This window comes from Emydura macquarii, unplaced genomic scaffold (assembly GCF_026122565.2).
Source record: "Emydura macquarii macquarii isolate MOO-44397 ecotype Brisbane River unplaced genomic scaffold, CSIRO-AGI_Emac_v2 contig_554, whole genome shotgun sequence".
In the NCBI taxonomy this organism is placed as follows: domain Eukaryota; kingdom Metazoa; phylum Chordata; order Testudines; family Chelidae; genus Emydura; species Emydura macquarii.
The window spans coordinates 4,432,715-4,451,147 of NW_027130691.1; positions in this window are offsets into that span (position 1 = coordinate 4,432,715).

Here is an 18,433-nt window from a genome sequence, read left to right on the forward strand (position 1 = left end):
AAAGTGCCAGAGGGGCAGGTATAAACCCGCATCCCACCGCCACTCAGAGATGGCTTCCCCCTAAGCCATTATGGCACATCGGAAAACTTAACCCCCAGCACCTTTCAGAGTGTGTGAAGTTTAATAGGAAGGAGGCAGTGTTGTTCCAGAATTAGAATGGCCCCTTCTGGGGCTAGTCAGGCATAGCTGTTCCTAAACTAACTCCATATGTAGACAAGCTCCCAAGGAGAAGAAACCCTAGAGGATGATCCCAGATGTCTTGTCTCTTTCCCCCTTCGGATTGAGACTAGTGGTTTGGGGCCATCTTTAATGTGTTGTGTGGTTATAATGGTGTTTCTGTCTAATCACTGCAGCAGGGGATCCTTAGAAACCAGCCTTTTCATCTCCATGGGTGTCATCCTCACACTACTTTAAACAAACCAGACCTTCCTCTCAGGTCACCCCAGTTTGGAGTCATAATCTGGAACAAAGTGTTTAATTGCTCCTTCCTTACACAGTGGAGGGAAGCATTAAATGAACAGCAAGCGTTACAAGGACTACACCGCCCTCTGCCGTCTCCCTGGACTGTTGGGTCCAGCAGAGACAAAGCCAGCTGGATTATCTGAGGTCAAAGATCTCTCTGGACCACCACCCCCAGGTCAGTCAGTAGAGATGGGTGTGGGGTCTGAGTCCTCACTGGCAAACCATCACCAAGCTGGCGCATTTTCCTGCTCTTATCAGACAGAAGGCTGCCAGGGCATGGTACCATCAGACACCTTGTGGCCTGTACTCTTTCTGCCTGTTGTTGAGATTGTAGAACCAATCCTGCTGAGTGCCAGGCAAGGTTGGCTCCTGTGTTTTCAGGGTGCTGGTGTGGTCAGCCCTGAAATATCACATTCAGTGCCAGCAGAAAGCTACAAACCAGAGGGGGCTTACAGGGAACAGCAAAGAAGAGCCAGAGGGTGGAGGAACGTTAGAAGAATCACAGAATCATAGAAGATGAGGGCAGTAAAGGACCTCAGGAGGTATCTAGCCCAACCCCCTGCTCAAAGCAGGACCAACCTCAGCTAAATCATCCCAGCCAGGGCTTTGTCGAGCCGCAGCTTAAAAACCATAAAGAGTTAAACAAACACAAAGGAAAGGAAGGCATGACAGCAAACTACAAATACACACCAGGGTGTAAACACCAGGGAGGGAGAGCCATTATTTAGTGGGGGGCGTGGAGTTCAATTAGGCAAATGGATGAGTCTAAGGGGGAAAACAGGCTGAATATGAAGGATAAGCTTCCCTACGGGTTTAATAGTCGAGTCTCAATAACACACTAGTAAAAGATACCGTAGGGGACACTCGCGTAGAGGCTGGGAGATGGACCAGATGAGCTTGCAGGCCTTTTCCAGCTCTGTCCATTAAGCCTCGAGTTATAAGCAGCATTAAATGAATGTGAATCCTTCCAGTGCCGCTGTCATCACGTAACATGCAGAATGGTGCTACGCTGTCTCCACCCCCCATGAATTATTACATTCAGAGGGGGACGAGGGGTGAAATGGTCTCCCAGTGATTCAGGGACCCATCCCGCTTCAATAAGAGAAAGCCATACCCACCGAGCAGGGGGAGAGGAAGTAGTTTGATTCTCAGATGATTTAGGAGAGAGAAGCCTCAAAGGGCTGGGAGCCTATTCAGCCCAGGTGTGGGGGCGGGAATGACTAACATTACACTTGAGAGCCTCCGGCTGCCACCCCCCAGGAAGACATCCTGAGCCCTCCTCAGCCAGCTGGAGCATTGCCATGGTGCAGGGCAGAAGGTCAAAGGCAGACAGGCCCTGCTACCATCTGGCTAAGAATTGTGCACAGCCACTATGATTTGTCACCCTGGTTCCCTGGCCCACCTGTTGGTCTCATTCGCCTGTTAGACTCTGCATGCTTTACAACAGCATCACCACCTTCCTTGCCCGGGGTGCCGGCTAGGCTGTATCTGAGCAGCCTGGAAGACCTTGTCCAGAGCTATAGGGAAGCTGATGGCTTTTCTGACAAAGGGAGCGTGAGGAACCTTTCTTCAGACAGCGAACCCTCCAAAACCCTGCTTGCTTTGGTGCATTCCCCTCTTCCAGTGCCTCTCAAACCACCAGCTCCTCTGGAGTAAAATGAATGCAGCCACCATTGCAGATGCAATTAAAGGTGAGGAAAACAATGCTCATTGAAGGTTTGCAGAAACATCTCAGGTGGCAACAGAAGAGGGCCTCATAATGCACAGAAGCGAAAGGTTAGAGGGGGGTGAACAACATTCAAGCAAATTCACTTTGTTTTCCTGTCTGAGACGAGCTTATGATTTCCATCACTGACCATAACTCTTGATCTGGATGCCGGATGCCGGCAGTGTGTAGACACTATTCGGCATTTGAACTGGTGGTTCATTTTGATTGGACACATACTGCATGTGATGGATCATACACTTTTTTTTTGGTGAATGCCATTTCTCAGAGGCTCAGGGCTTGATGTGAATATCTATGTTTAAGAATTATAAGTGAGAACCAGAGCTGGTGTAATGGGGCGTAGCTCCTTTGATTTCAACAGAGCTGTGCTAAGGATCTGGCCCTTTACATTTTCTTTCTGTAAATATTCTCCAAAATTCAGTAGAACATTTGCAGAAGGAAAACACAAAGGGCCACAACAGTCAAAACAAATTAATTTACAAATTTACCCTCCCCCCTCAAAAAAAAAATAATTGTGCTGTATGCACCCAGCTCTAGCTCTAAATTACAAAGCAGATCACAAAGAAGAAGCCATACTTTCTATTTAACAAACTCTTCATGAAGAGACAAATGGGGAAAGTATGGTGGCATCATTTCTTTGTATGGAAAAGGGAAGAAAGTGTTTCATTTCTTCAGTTTGGCGGCTGCCCCAATAAGAATAAAGTAACCCTTACAAAAGTTTCTTCTTCTAAATTGCTCATTTTTTTTAAGAAGCATTGAAAAACCAGAGCTAGAAAATAGAATGTTCTCTTCCCTTTTTTTTAAACAAAGGAATTATTCCAAAATTCAAGGCGGAGTCTTGACTGGCTTTATTATATAATCTTGATGGATGTTTTCTTCTGTCCTCTCTCAAAATACATATTTTAAAGAATTTCCAATTGATGCAAGGTGGTTGGAGGGAGTTAACACAAGAGTTTATATATTTTAAAGTTTATACATCCTGACCATCTTAAATTATAAGATTAAAAAACTGCACACATTTGAAAACCTTATTTTTAAGCTACTTTTCAAATAAAGACAGAATACCTACAATTATATGTTTTAAATACCTAGCTCTTTCATTTCCTTGGGAAGTTTAGACAGGGCTATGTTCTAAAAATAAACGTCTGCTTGATTTTTGTTTAATCACAAATACATTTTTGGCAGTCTGGTGGGTTCAGACAGCAGATCAAAGCAAGGATTTTTATTTATTTCCTCCTCAGTTTATTTTTAACTTTTCAGATACTGTAACTGTCAAGAATTAATTATATTCCAACACATGAGCTAGCTAAGCGTGTGGCAAAATGCAAAGCTCAACTCTAGATTCAAAGATGTCCAAAGCTTCGGTTCAGGCTCACCTGTAGCAATTAGCTAACATATTACTAGAGTTACCATTTTCCACCTTGAAGGAAAAATTCAAACCTGGAAGTCAGGATCCCTCAGGTTGTAAAACTTTTCCCTTTTCTAGGTCTTCTTCGTTCCTCAAATATTATTAGCTCCAATTGCTACATGACTAGTCAATGGCAATGATTAAAAAAACTTTCACTGATGGGATAGCTGGGTAGGCCTCACCATTTTCATCTCTGTTGTAATATGGCCATCCTGGAACATTAAAACAAAAGTGCAGCATATGCAATACTCCGGACTCAGAGCCATTTCTGCCTCTTGAAAGGCCGTTAATATTCTCTGCTAAGCGAAGGAATTAGCACTGAAAATCAACCCCCTTTAATAGATCGATTACTCATTTATCAGTATGATCAAAATGATAGGAAAGGAAATAAGCAGAAGAGGAAATAAGAGGTAGTGGGCCAGTTTCTGAACAAAGTTATTCCAGTGTAAATGGAAGCTCACGCCACTGAGTTCAATAGAGTGACCCCCTCAGTTACTGCGGTATGAATCCAGAATCGCTCTATCCACTTCAGTGGTGTGATTGATTTAGTTCAGAACTTGGCACAGTGTCTTTTTCTATCCAACGTCTGATGCCACTGAAACAACACGAGTTGGCTTGAAACAAAACACAAAGGCTGGATTTTTAACAACCAATCTAATCTGGGTAATAATAAATGATGGAAATAGCCACCATTTAACAGCTCCTGTTATCCTTTCGGGGGCTCAAGGAGCTTTTCCTATTAGCTGATATGTCAAGGACTTTAAAAGAGAACAAACACAACAGTCCTTGCTCAGGCAAAACTCCCATTTAAATTGATGGAAGCCTGCAAGATTTAGCCTCAGGTTAAGGAAAAACCACAGAAAATACTCACCAGGTAGAAAATATAGCCATTCAATAATTACCAGCTGCACGATGGATGTGCGCGCGCATGGAAGTATATCGTGAATTAAGAAAACTTCCATTTACTCATGTGAAATTGCACGCTGATTGTGCAACACAACCACAACTTGCAAAAATCTCAAGGCACTTCTCAGACAAGCCTCCCATTGAAATAACTGACGCAGACACGATCATTGATTAAAAGGAGCATTGCCTAGACCGGTTTAAGTGCAGTCATTACTTGGGTCTTAGCGGCTTGTTCACGTGACCATTAGACAATTAAGGATTACTCACCTTAGTAAGGGGTGGCAGGTTCAAGCCCCAAGTTTAAAGACCCTCTTATCCAAAGGCTTGACTCAAGAGGGCCTGTGCACCTCAATTGTCTTTCAAGTTTTATTTACAGGGCTTCAGCTTCTTTTTAAAATCACAATTATTATTTCTTATGCCATAAACAGCCTTCTATGTCATTGCAGAATACTAAGCCGCATGTTCTGACTCATACTGTTCTAATATCTTTAAAGGAATGATTAGCTTAGTAGAATTAAGCTGGAATTCAAAGACGATCACACAGAAAAAAGGAATATCAAAATTAGTTTAAAAAAAAAAACCCACACACATCTAAGCATTTTAAATTAGGGTTGAAGCATTTCAAAGGATCCAATGGAAACCCATAGCCTCTCAAGAAATCTCTCATGAAAGCTGAGAGAGAAAAAATAACTAACACCAGTGCTAAGGAAAAACAAAACGGTGTTTGTACTTGCAATCACATTGGTAGTTTGAATGCAAACAAGGTTATACAAAAATTAAAGTGACTGATGTGAACTCAGTCACATGAGAGAATTTTTTTGCCTCCACTACATCAGTAAACATTTTAGTGGATCTTTTCTTAGAGCAAAAAATTAGATTTTTTATTATATATAATCACACACTCCACACACCATTCTTGTCCACAAATCACACAAGATGTCTGGGAGAAAAAAAAAAAACTGTCTCCAGTATGTGACAGTGACAAAGTGATACGGCCTGCACCATAACTCAGTGATAATTTAGCAGAGGACATGTTCTCAATGGCGATAAAACAAAGTGGTTTAATACTAATGTAATTATTTGACACTCATAAGAAATGGAAATTAGTCACATCTAGCCATCCCAAAGTCAAACTTAATCATGGGCATGGAGAAGCCACCTCTGTCTTTTAAATTAAGCTTTGGGAAAATGTACTGCTCAAGAGGGTGAAAGAACAGGATTTTGCATGGACAGATGCGACATTTCTGAGATTCTGTCCTGATTTTTGGGAGGACAGAGCAACTGCAGCTCCCATTGTAATCAGTGGGAGGTGTGGATGCCCCGCGATTCTGAAGATTAGCCCATTTGTCTTTTATTCCCAAATAAAATAGATCCAAACCCTTTATTCACGTTGGGGGGGGGAGGGGAAGAAGCGTCACAATCTTCCTACGTGATATCAGCGAAACTAATTTCTGCATTTGAAATGGTAGCTGCTGAGGACATCCTGCTGAGGTACCAAAGTGATTCAAATTCCTTTTTAAATTCCACTTCAAAGTGAGACCAAATGTGTTTCCATTGTATGGGCTGGATCCTGCAGAACCGTGCTGGAACAAGGAGCCCGTGTTCAGCCAAATAGAGTCCCATTGAAATAGACCTGAGTAGGAGCATGCAGGAACACGTCCCCACCCTCCATACACACCCACACACACCCACCCCCACACACACACTTCCTCCCTGCACAGAAAGTAACAAGTAAGCCAAGAGACAGAGGAGTCAAAATCTCACCAAGTCATCAAACAAGCTATTGAATGGCGTAAGGACATCATTCAAGACTCCCCTGGCATGACAGAAAAGCAGAGGATAGAAAGGCGCAGACAGTCACGGGGCATAGCCCTTACTAAAAACAGCGTTGGGTAGGGCAGGCCACTTACGGCAAACACACACACTAAAACCTGTCCATTAAGTTCTCCTTCCACTTGCATTAGCCGTCAGACACCCGTACGCTCTGTCCTTTTCCCCTTGCAGCATAGGGTGTCTGAATGCACTTGGCACCCAGGATAATGGATGACAGGCTTAGAGCATCTGTCTTTGCTAAACAAAACTGCTCCCAAGGAACTGAGGGCAGAGACAGCACCGGGATTGTAAAACACACCTTGCCGGAAAAATCTTCCTATTCTGTCATAGTACAAAACGCCAGTCACATCACAGTGAACAGCAAACACAACACGCAGGAGTCATGGGCCAGCAATCCTACTCCATATTTCACCGTTTCCAAACAGCCTTGAGAAGTGCACCATACCGTACCCCATCCAATCAGCCACACGCGCCTGGGGCACCCCCTGTTCCTGGCACCAAACCCTGAAAAACATTATTTCGGCAGGCTCTCACCGCTCATGTGACACATGTCCTGCACACTCAAGTTTTCTTTCTCTGATCATCTTCATATTACGTATCACTCCAGTTATGCTGTAAATTCAAGCAATTACCTCCTTGGAAGTCATGCATGAGGTGTAGCTAACACGTAGAAAATTGCCTGTAGCATTTCAATTTGAAGACAAAAAAGCGCTGAGATAAATCAGATCTGAGACTCACACACGAGAACATCTCAGGACCAGAACAGATACTATGAAGTCAGAAAGCTGAGGAACAGTTGGCCAACATTTCAGAGAGAGACAATCATTTTCTTGATCCCAAATGGAGAAATGCTGTAATGGGAGAGTTTAAATAGTGCTATACAATACAGAAAGGAACACAGAAATAAAACCAGTAGGCCCTGATTCAACAAGGTACATATGCTTAATTTTAAAGGATAGGAGTACAGCCCCTCCAGTGCTTAAAAGTTAAACACATGCTTAAGTACTTTACTGAACAGAAACTCCAATTCCATGGATAAGGAGATCATTCCTGAGAATGTGGTCCCTATAACAGAGTGTATAACTGTCCTTAACCGTATGTTGCGTGGCTTTTCAAAACCAAAAGCAGTACAGCATAGATTAGCTGCTGAAGTGTTGGAATGACAGGTCTAAACCTAAATAATACATACAAGGGCCATTTCAGCCAAGGATCTCAAAGAGCTTTCACAATATTAAGGAAGTTTCACAACACCTTTTTGACCTGGGTCATGATACTCTCTTGAATTTGGGACAGCTGTCGTGTGGGTACCAGTTCTGGGGGCCAGTCCTTACCTTTGTGTATTTTAAACTAAATAGCTTCCACGCTTTCTCTTCCCAAAACAGCTCTCCTGAACTAATGCATTACAGGAGGTTCCTTGTGTGCCGCCTTGTATTTCAGAATTCAAAGATTGCACACACCGGCAGATACTGGGTATTCTAAAGCTGAAAGCTAACTACGGGACGTGCTGAAGGTCACACGGCTCATTTTTGGCAGAGACAAAAACAGAATCCAGGAACTTCCTTGCTATCCCCACTATATCAGGCTCCCTCCTAGTCCTACACGAACCATCATCGTGATATTTTACTTTATCTCTGAGCAAATGTCATATTTCATCAGTTGTCTGAGTGGAGAGAGCATGTTTCTAGATTATATTTAGTCAGCAGAGCATGACAAGGGGTGTGGCCATTGTTAACTGATTGTGACAGTGTAATAAAACCTCTAGACAGATCCAAAAGCCTCCAATCCCTCCCAGGGGTATGATTATTTCCTAACAACTACACCCCCACAGGTCATCTTCTTGTGAAGTCTTTATTGAGTGGGAAAGAATCTATTTTAGTGCTCCAGGAGAAGGATGCGGCTCACCATTTTGAGCCACATTAACGGAATTGCATTTATAGAGGAATATTCCACGCTGGTGCAAATGCCACGTTTGCATAATGATAAAATCTGTGCTTTATTGCTTCTCTGTAACGAGTTTAAGAGCACACATTGCTGAAGTAAGTCCCGAGCAGCGAGCGAGTGTTTTAATGCTTTAGATGAAACTGTATGAGCATACCAAGACAGAAGCAGAGGACTCTATTGAACTTGAAACAGGAATTAATTCAGGGAAGTCCCGGGGCATGCGTTATGCAGAAGGTCAGATCACAGTGGCTTTCTGGCCTTAAAGGTCTGTGACAAAGATGCACTGCCTTCCCATCCCAGAGCTCATGCTTAGGGGGCCAGAGCAGTCTGCTCTGAAGCATGCAACTGCCCTCTCGTAGCACCAGAAACAGCAGCACGGCTAACCCCAAATGTTCAAACACCATGAGTCGGGGGCCAAAAACACCATGAGATTTTTTTTTTTTTTATAAATACATTTGGGCTTCTGGTCCTTTGCTTTCTGGGTCTTTAGGATGCAGGCAGGTCTTATTTTTGAGTTTCTCTCTAAAATTTATTGAGGACCAGAAACTTATGGGTGGGGGTTTTTTGGTTTGTGTTTTTATTTGAAATTTTTAATGTAATTATTTTATTGCTCTGTTTATTTGATTTAATTAAAGCCAAGATTCTCATCTAATCAGTTGGCTTCGGGAGCTGGGGTTTTATGACAAAACAACAGTTATCATTAAAAAGCTAGCAACGCTGCAGAGCAGAGAGATTTCTGCTCGTCTCTGGGCAACAGGCAGCAGACAGCCCTTTCGAGCAGGCAACAGTTTATACATTCCTACCAGTCCAGGAGTCAGGTTTGCAAAGAGGGCTACGTTTTGAAATCAACGAGAGCTTCCAAATCTCAAGCATTAAAACAAAGAAACATTCACGACATTAACGAGTACCAGAGAATCAAGGCAGTTGCTTTTTTGAAACAGGAAAGCGTCCCATTTCGGTAAAATGATTCACCAGTCTCTAGTATTTGCTGTAATGATGCATACAGAGTGGGATGGAAATGGCTTCTTTTTAACTGTAGCCCATTCAAGGAGCGTGCAATCAGTGAAGCAGGTCAGAGCTGCCTGAGTCAGCACCTTGTAATATATGGCTCTTTAAATGTATGTTTCTGTTCTCTGCTGGCTTTTTAAGCCTGATTTTATCTCTGCGCGGGGAGCAGAGAGACACCGATGACAAGTGCTGGTCCTGCTGAGACCCACGCAAGAAGAAAGAGAGAGAGAAAAGAAGTGCCTCTAAGGCCCAGGGGTTAAGTCCTGCGTCTCGGTTATATCCTTGCTGAAGTGATGCAATGAGGCGACGACACGTCAGTGCTAGGAAAGCGGAGCGGAAAGAGCCCTGCCAGCTCACCACGTTGTCACACAAGCACTGGTAGCTAAGCCCAGCTGAATCAGTTGAAAGGCTGAACCATCTTGTCATGGGCCACCTCGGCGTGAGGCCTGAAGGCTTTTCCGTCGTCTCTCTCAAGAGAGCGCCAGTTGTGACTAACTCCACACCTGTGCATGGCGCGGTGAAGGAGCAGCAGTAAAACATCTTTGTTGTGCACTCTTCCAGCAAGCAGAATGTCATCTGAAGGAGGCTTCTGCTAATGAGGTGCTTAGACGTGGGGCCTTACCTGGTCCATCCCTCAACTCGGTGGGTCTGAAAGGGTTATTTGAAGCTGGCCCTTTCTGATGCATCGCTACTGTGGAGATAAGGCCAGGTAAGAAAAGAGAGTGTTCCAGTTCATAGGACTTCTTTGGCCTGCTACTCAAAAGGGTAACATTCTTGTAAAGATTGTTCAAACATCTAGCCCGGGTATTCGACATAGTCCTGTGTTACTTCGATCACAGGTGCCCTGGAGGTATCTTTGATCAGAGCAAATCTAATTGTGTAGTACTCAATAAGACATATTAGAAGTGGGTGATTCAGGGGATTGGTAATGAAATGTGGAGCATTTTGCCTAAGGTGACTTGTTCACTCAGTGGTCAGTAATGAGTAAAAATAGTTGCCATCTGATGGCTGTTTAATGTCTTAAGATATCTAGGCTCACTCCCAAATTACAAGAGGCCCTCATCATTAGACACCCTTCATGACCACTGGCAACACAAAGACCAAGCGTGGAGATTGAGCCATTGTCTGGCGGCCAGTTGTGGTCCCTGCAAGTCAAAGCAGAAGAACGTTGGGCAGCCAGCCGGAGGAAGCTTGCATTAAACTTCGGTTCCAAGGGTTGTCAGTCCTGCACCTTTCACCCACATTATTTCATCGAAAAATGAAACAATTTTAGACATAGCTAAGGGCCATGAAAGGAGTTCATGGCTATTGCCATGCCACCAACCACAGCCACTCAGAACCACACAGTGACAACGAAGCTAGAACTTAGAACCTCCTGCTAAAAAAAAACAAACCTAAATACCCCACACAGGTCCCTGCCCCTTGGCCTAAAGAAGCAGCTCTCTTAGCAGTATGCGGCCTATGCCATGCACCGCTGAGTAACTCTGATTCAATCAGATAGACACATTAGCCAGTTCATTGCAGTATTCTAATAAGATATGTGCCCGTTTTACATTCATTTTTCATTTGTGATAATGTTCTGTCCTGTGTAACGGAACTATTATCCTTGGCGAGGTGATAACAATACATTTCCTAAAAGATTGCCTGCATTAATTTTTAAGTAAGTGCAATAAAAGATTTAATCTACACCTCCTTTTTTTGCTAAGGGGATTAATATAATTTATTTACTGATGTAATTAATTGGCGTATTTTCCAGGGGGCTGAATACAGCTTTTGAAAAAGCACTGATTTTACCAAGAATAACTAGGGTTAGTTTAATTTCAGTGAAAGATAAATGGAACGAGCCCTTAAGTCTGAAAGACGTTATCGGAGAAAACGACTTGGAATTCTCAAAAAAGAATTCTCCTTAGATGTCCATGGACAAGTAACATAAGCCCCACTGCAGTAGCATCTACATAGCTCCGTATCAGCCCTGTTCCACTACCTGACTTTACAGGTCACCCTGTGGTTACTGCGGAGACAATGATGCTTAGTGTACGGGAGAGCAGACTCTTGGGTTAAGTCTACCCAAGTACCACTGCATTAAAAAACTGTGGCACTGAGTCACAGAGCCTGGGTCAGCTGACTCAGGCAGGACTGGGGCTGAAAGTTGTTGTGTGGCCATATGGCCTCAGGCTGGAGCTCCAGCTGTAAGATCCTGTGAGGGAGAAGGTCTCAGAGCCCAGGCTCCAGCCCAAGGCTGAATGTCCACAGTACAACTTTATAGCCCCATGAGCCCAAGCCAGCTGACCCGGGCCAGCTGCAGCTGTGCCACTTGTCTTTTATCACAGTGTAAACACGCCTTGACTCTCAGAGCAGGTTTTCTAGGGCACAAAAGGATGTTAAAATACAGTGTCATTATTTTCAGCTAAGGCGCCACAGCTTCTCTCATTCTCCAGCCAACGATTAACTGAACAGCACATCCCAGCTACAAAGAGCATTGGAGACTATAAGAGAATTGTGCAGTCCGGCGGGACCATAGCGTTGGTTCTGTTGCAGGCTTTAAGCAGTACTAGTTCCCGCAGGCTATCCAACCTACTCTCAGTAGCAGAGGGCAGAGTTCACTATGCCAAAGAGAGGCGAAGTCTACCCTGTGTCTAATACATGTCCTAGATAAATTAATCCATAGCTGTTACAACATATGGTGAGGTCAGTGTATAGCATAAAGGCTTGTGTAGATGGTCAGAAAATCATATGGGTTATTTGCTTACTAAGCCGGCTAGAACTGGTCATGTTGTCTGACACATTCGGGTAAAATCCAGATGGTCACAAGAAGAGGTAAGAAGAAGCTGACGCAATGGAATAATAATGGTAGTCACCTCTTAGCGAGCACTTTTCAGCAGCAGATCTGAAAGTGCTTTACAAATATACATTTTATAAATGGGGAAACTGAGGCACAAAGCCCTGCCCCTGGTCCCCCATCAGGCCCAGGACAGAGTTGGAATGAGAACCCAGGTTTCTCAGCGCCCAGTCTAGTGTGCTCCCCACTAGACCACACCACCTCCCTAGCGATAATTGCTGCAATAACCTGAGGAATTCCCCGTTGAATTCCTGACCAGGATTTTGGAACAGCCAAAGGAAAGAAAGCCCCCACACCCAGACCCCACCCTGAGCCAGTGCACGCTGGCAAGAATGGGACAGGAATTTGGGAGTTAGCCCTCCCCCATACTCGACAGCAGCATTGGTGCAGATGGACCCCAGAGCCCAAAGATGGAGCAGATCCTGCTGTCTTATTGGTTCTGAAGGGCGTGCAGCATGGGATCTCTCCCAGCGAGGTGCTTTCCTGTCCTACATTTCTATGAAGCTCTGGCTCATGGTTCTGAAACTCGCTGCTGAGTCCCAGGACACTATTATTTTTATTAACTTTTTGGATTGTGATAGCACCAAGGTCTCAGCCAAGCAGGGCCTCTTTGCTCCAGACGCTGTACATACACATGTACTCCAGTACAGTCGCTGTCCCAAAGAGCTTAACCTGGAACACGACAATTTGCAGCAAAGTTTTGGTTTTTTTTTTTAAACTCAGCAATCGTTAACTTACACAAATGCTCATGAACCAGCACAGGGCCGTGCTTCCAATCACAGGCTGGCCAGAAACAATCTCACATGAACATCCAGCCATAATTCGCAGTCGTATTCCAGTCTCTCTTTGGTTTTGTCTTGTATAGACCACGGTTCAGAAAAAGAGCTTTTCTGTACAGAAAAACCAATCAGGATTTTAACAAAGGATATGCAGGTGTCTCTTTTCTTACGTATTTGAATCTCAGTATAGGAACTTCTCTCTATTCTTGGAAGAATTCAGATTGATTTGAGATGAAACTCTCCCCTCGCATGGGCTAGTTCTCATACACAAACCCTCATCACTGAAACAAAAGGCAAACCAACATGCAATTAAGGTTTTCAAGAGTTGTGGGACTCAGCCGCGAGTTCCAAGATCATAGTCTTGACGTGCAGAAGGAAATATTTATTTCCTCTCACTTTTTAAGAATTAGCAGCTCCACAACCCTTTTAACCGTGTACACTTCAAACAAGAGACCTGGGTTTTGAGGCTCAGGCTCATTTTAATAGCATGGATTCAGGGCTCAGATGAATGAGGGTGAAATCCCGAGCAATTCCAATGAAGTCCATGGAACTGAATTTACACCAATAGAACAGAGTCTCACCATGGAATTTACACCAATGAAATCAGAATCTGGCCCAGCAACTTAATGGTGGGACTACCGAGAGAGAAATAGAAATGTATTACAATGAAGATGAGGAAACCAGTTACAGCATAAGAGCTAAACCTGGGCTCCTAGCTCTGGGAAAGTAGTTTCACTGACGTCAATCCTGTAGACCTGTTCAGGAGGTCAGTGGGACCTGTCTCCTACGGTTACAGGCACATCTGGCTCTCATTAAATTAGGACTATCTGTCTCGCACGTTTCTAAGCAGAGGATGAATCCTCTCTCTAGCCGTTACTGTATTGCTGCTCCTGCCAAAATGCAAAGCTAACTCATCCACAGGCCAAAGGACGAGTATTTCCTCACATTGCTTGGGACCGATGTAGTTGCTGAGAGATCTGCTACTTTGATGGGGCACTCAAGCTGTCAAAACACCACTGCTGTCAGTCACGACACGGAAGAATATGTACACTGAGCTTCCTGATACATGCAGAGCAACACACAATCTTTTCCAGTCCTGTTATTTGGCACACCCCTTTGCTAGCTACCCCAAGTCAATTTACATGTGGGATAGTCCACTTCCTTTTATTTACACCGAGTACATTTTATTTCCAACTTGAAAAACTGTTTTCTTCTTGACTTCATTTATTCTTCATATTCCATGCAGGAGAAACCAATTTATCTGCTCAAGTGGATTTTTGGTCCAATAAAGGGGTAAATATTTGAACTATTAAAACGGTATAAGTGCCAGTTATGTGTCCCATCTTCAATTGAGACACTGGAAACTCCAAACTTGGCTGTGAACCAGAACAATCACATGAACAATTTATTCAACGTATTCAACCACTGGCAAGTCTAGGAGTTCTAAATATTGTTTGTTTCCAGTTCAAGAAGCCTCAGAGATTGTATTTTGGATTTCAGGTTATGTTATTTGTTTTCCCTTTCATTTTTCTGGAGGACTCAACCAAGTTCCTTTTTTTGGCCACTCTCACTGTCTGTCTGTTCTTTGACTCTTTATTTCAAGATGTTTTGTCAGAGTAGGAATTTATTCCTAATTTAAATCCAGAGGAGAGAAGAAAACAAGTTTAAACCTAAATCTGTGAGGAATTTCTACCAAGGCATTCATAAATCCACCCCAAGAAATGACTGCGCAACACTCTCCTGCTGTGATTAAGAGCAAGAGCAATGATCCTTCTCTACCAGGTATTTTTCAGGTTTCCAGGGGGTGGAATTTTTACTTCTTTTCCCCAAAAGAACAAAATAGTTTGATCATTAAAAAATGCTGCACTATATAAAATGAGTTTCGTAGACTCAGCCCTGCTCCGAGTGCCCACATCACCAAAACAATCTGCCACCAGGGCCCACATATGGGGGGGAGGGTACACTTTACCAGGGCCCAGAGGCCCTAGGGGGGCCAGCCCAGGCTGCAACCCCCATGGGTATGTGTGTGGGAGAGGCCCTGTGTTACAAGTAAAAGTAACAGGGCATTTTGCAGCTGCCTAGATGCAGGCCAGGAGATGTTGCTCATTCAACATCATTGCTGGATTTTCTTAGCAGCGTCTGTGCTGTCTATTGGGCTTGGAGGACATCCAGCAACTCAGCGCCCGCAAAATTAGGCGGCTTCGTTGATTCATAACACATGACGCTACATGCCTGTATTAGATTTGTGGGGCTGGCTGGAGCTAATCTCAGAGACCGACTGTGCTCCTGCAATGATTTTGTTTGGAAACTCAATAAGTCTGTCTACAGGTATAACAAGAGACCAACAGCTGGTTATTAGAGGGAGAGCAGCATGGCAAACAGCATCGACCCTGTACACAGCAAGGGGAAGTTGGCTAGTGGCAGAAGCTTCCCCTGGCCCACAAATCACATTGTCAATCAGGCCGTGTTGCTGGGGATCTAGGTTAAAAAAAAATCTATGGGCCAAATCCTTAGCTGGTATAAATCAGTGCGGGTCTATTGCAGTCAATGGAGAGTCGCCGGTTTACATCAATCAAGGACTTGGCCCTGTTTCTCCATTCCTGCTGACCCGTGTGTGTTGTACTGGGCGTTGCTAAATTGCAAGGAAAGGCAGAGCTGATTACCTTGGTGACCGGTAAATAGGTTCAAGACCCAAAGGCACCCACAGTTCCTGTATTGCCTTTCTATCCACACCACACCGAATACTGCACATCTTGGATGTAAATGAAGTTTCCTTTGAAAGCTCATGTTCTCTCTCACCCCCTTTCCCTCCCCGCTGTGTTTTACTACATCAGGCCTGTCTGAAATGAAACAGTTGGTCTGTTAGTGGAAATCAAGGGGGAGCAATTCTTGGCCCCATCACTTTTCACTAAGTCTTGGGATGCCTTGTTCTCACTCCAAGCATTGTCAGTCAAGTACAGAAACAGACGTTGCCTTCAAAGCACGTCCCTTAATGCCGCATCAGAGCTACGTTCTCTGAATCACATAAGGGCTGTGGAAGGCATTAAATGCAATGGAATAGACGCCCACGCTGCGGTCTGCACAACCCAGAGCTGTGATGCAAAGCAGCTCCCAGCAGGGGCTTGGGAGAAGTTGGGCTGGCGGATGGATCCACAACTGTGGAGATCTTCCTGCCAAACTCCTCTTCACTCTGCACAGAGAGTAGGCAGAGCAGCAGCAGCAGTAGCTGCAGTCCTGACGCTGCAGCAGGAGGCGGTCCCCCTTGTCCTCTCAAACTCTGCATGAAAGAGAAGATTTGACACCCAAACACAAGGTCCTCCAGAAAGTGCTGAGCACTGAGAAGCTGCACCTTATGATTGTGTATTGGGGGACCCTACAGACTCACTTCGTATGTGCTCAGATATAGCTGCTGCAGGAGAATACATTTCCTGACTTATCCGCTTTAAAGAATATGTTTACCCAGCGTTTTGCATTTAATTTCCTTTTCGTTAAAAAGGAAATAAAAACAAAAACCACTGGCATTTTGTTGCACAGTTAAACAATGAAGAGCCGGTTCTGATCTCAGTCATAATCAGGATAAAACCAGCATGGAGTGGAGTTTACTCTGGATTTACTCCTACCTAAGAGATCAGAATTGGGTCTAAGAGGTTACATTCCCTTTCATGCAGTTGCACCAAGGTTGAATAAATCTTATGGGCTCATCCACACATTGAATTATTCCTGATTAACTCCATGTGTAGACAAGCCCTTAATATGTGCAACACAGACAGAGCAGAGCACTTTTATAATCTTTCTGGATCTTACAAAAAGCAGACTATAAGATCTTTAATTGTGACCTACAGCCTGTATCATGTGTTTAATATGAATCTGGGTGTGCTTCATCACCCAAAAGACTGTTGTAGCTTGTTAACTGAGAAAACATTTGGAAAAATTATTTCTTCTTTCAGGAACAGATGGACATGGCCTGATTTCCAGAACTGCATCGCAATCCCAGCTGCATATGCCCAATTGTTTATTTAACAGACTTTGCTGCTTAATTATTTCCTGCCCCTCACACACACAGTTCTGTTGTCAGATGCACACTCAGTTAAGGTGGTTACATCATAGGTTTGTCTGCTTTTGGTTTTATATGTTATGGCATTATTATTTAATTTGCTTGTAATTATAGACTGTGATCCCACGCTATGCTGCCTTCATGGAGACAAGCCACAGGGTTTAGAGCCAATTCAGATACTTCTGAAGGGGAGAGTGGAATTCCTGGTTACACATGAATATAGCAGGTCATGCTCCTGTGATGTGAGAAGGGAAGGGTTCAGAGAAGCCCTCAAATACAGGTGTCCGTGACAGTTCTTGACATGCCTCCAGAATGAGGAAGTCTTGTTTGTACCCGGCTGGTTGTCAGCTCTCCAAAACCACCAGCCTTTCAGCCACTCAAGCACTCTTCTCTGAGCTACGCCAGCTCTGTCTCTGCCTACCAGGTTAACAATAGGTGCACCCCAGTCCCCGAGTCCCTTTGATTCATTCCCCAGTGATAGCCAGCCCGTGACATTGGTTACTCCCAGAAATTTAGAGCCTCTGCACCCAAAGGCAAAGAGTACCCCGGTTCAACCTTAAATCACCGCTCCTGTAAACCACCCAGCACTTGTGAGTATTTATAATAAAACAAAAAGGTTTATTTAAGAAAGAATAAAGATGTAACTAGAAACAAGAGTGGCAGAAGCAAATGGTACAATACAAAACAAAATCAGAAAAAATGAACTTGGGTCTGCACTTACCTTCCCTGTCTAATGAAGTAGATTTCCTGCTCCACCCCCCAAAGTTCAGTGTGTTGCAGAGGTAGTTGGTCTCTCAAGAACCAGGATCCATATGTTCCTTGTGGAGTGGGGATACTTTCATGGGTTTCCTCAGTGAGAGGCTATGGAGTGCTTCTCCCTCCTCTGAGTTATACTGAAAACAGATTTTTGTTTCTATTCAGAGCCAGGTCGAACCCCCCCATCTTCTTGTAAAGTTTCTTTTCTGCCTTTAAGTAGTCTCAACTGTTTGTAGTTGCCGCTGCTGGTTTCCCATTCAAAGTCCTAAAAGTGTGCGAGGCTAGACAACTGAGCCTTGCATTGCATCACTGGCCAAAGAGGGCAATGTGAGAATTCCCCGTTGTCCAAATGGGCCATTATGAGACGTTATCTCCTGGTGGATAATTTCTATACAAAGTACAGACAGCGTATTTTCAATATAAACACATTATTCCTTAAATCTTAGCCATACACACATCCTGCCAGGATCACAAATCTTGACAATTTATGAGCTTTCAGTAGATAAATACCCTGCAAGTCACATGTTTGGTGTAGTGAGTTTGTCAGCTCTGAAGTGAGAGAAGTTTGCAAAAAAACTGGGGACCCTTTTCAAGGGGACTCTGTCACGGGGTCTCCCTCCATCGGAAGGCAACTCTTAGTTAATCTAACTGTTGAGCATTTTAATCTGTCCCTGTCTGGTGGGCTGGCACTGCTGCATCGTCACACTCACGTGTCGGGGAG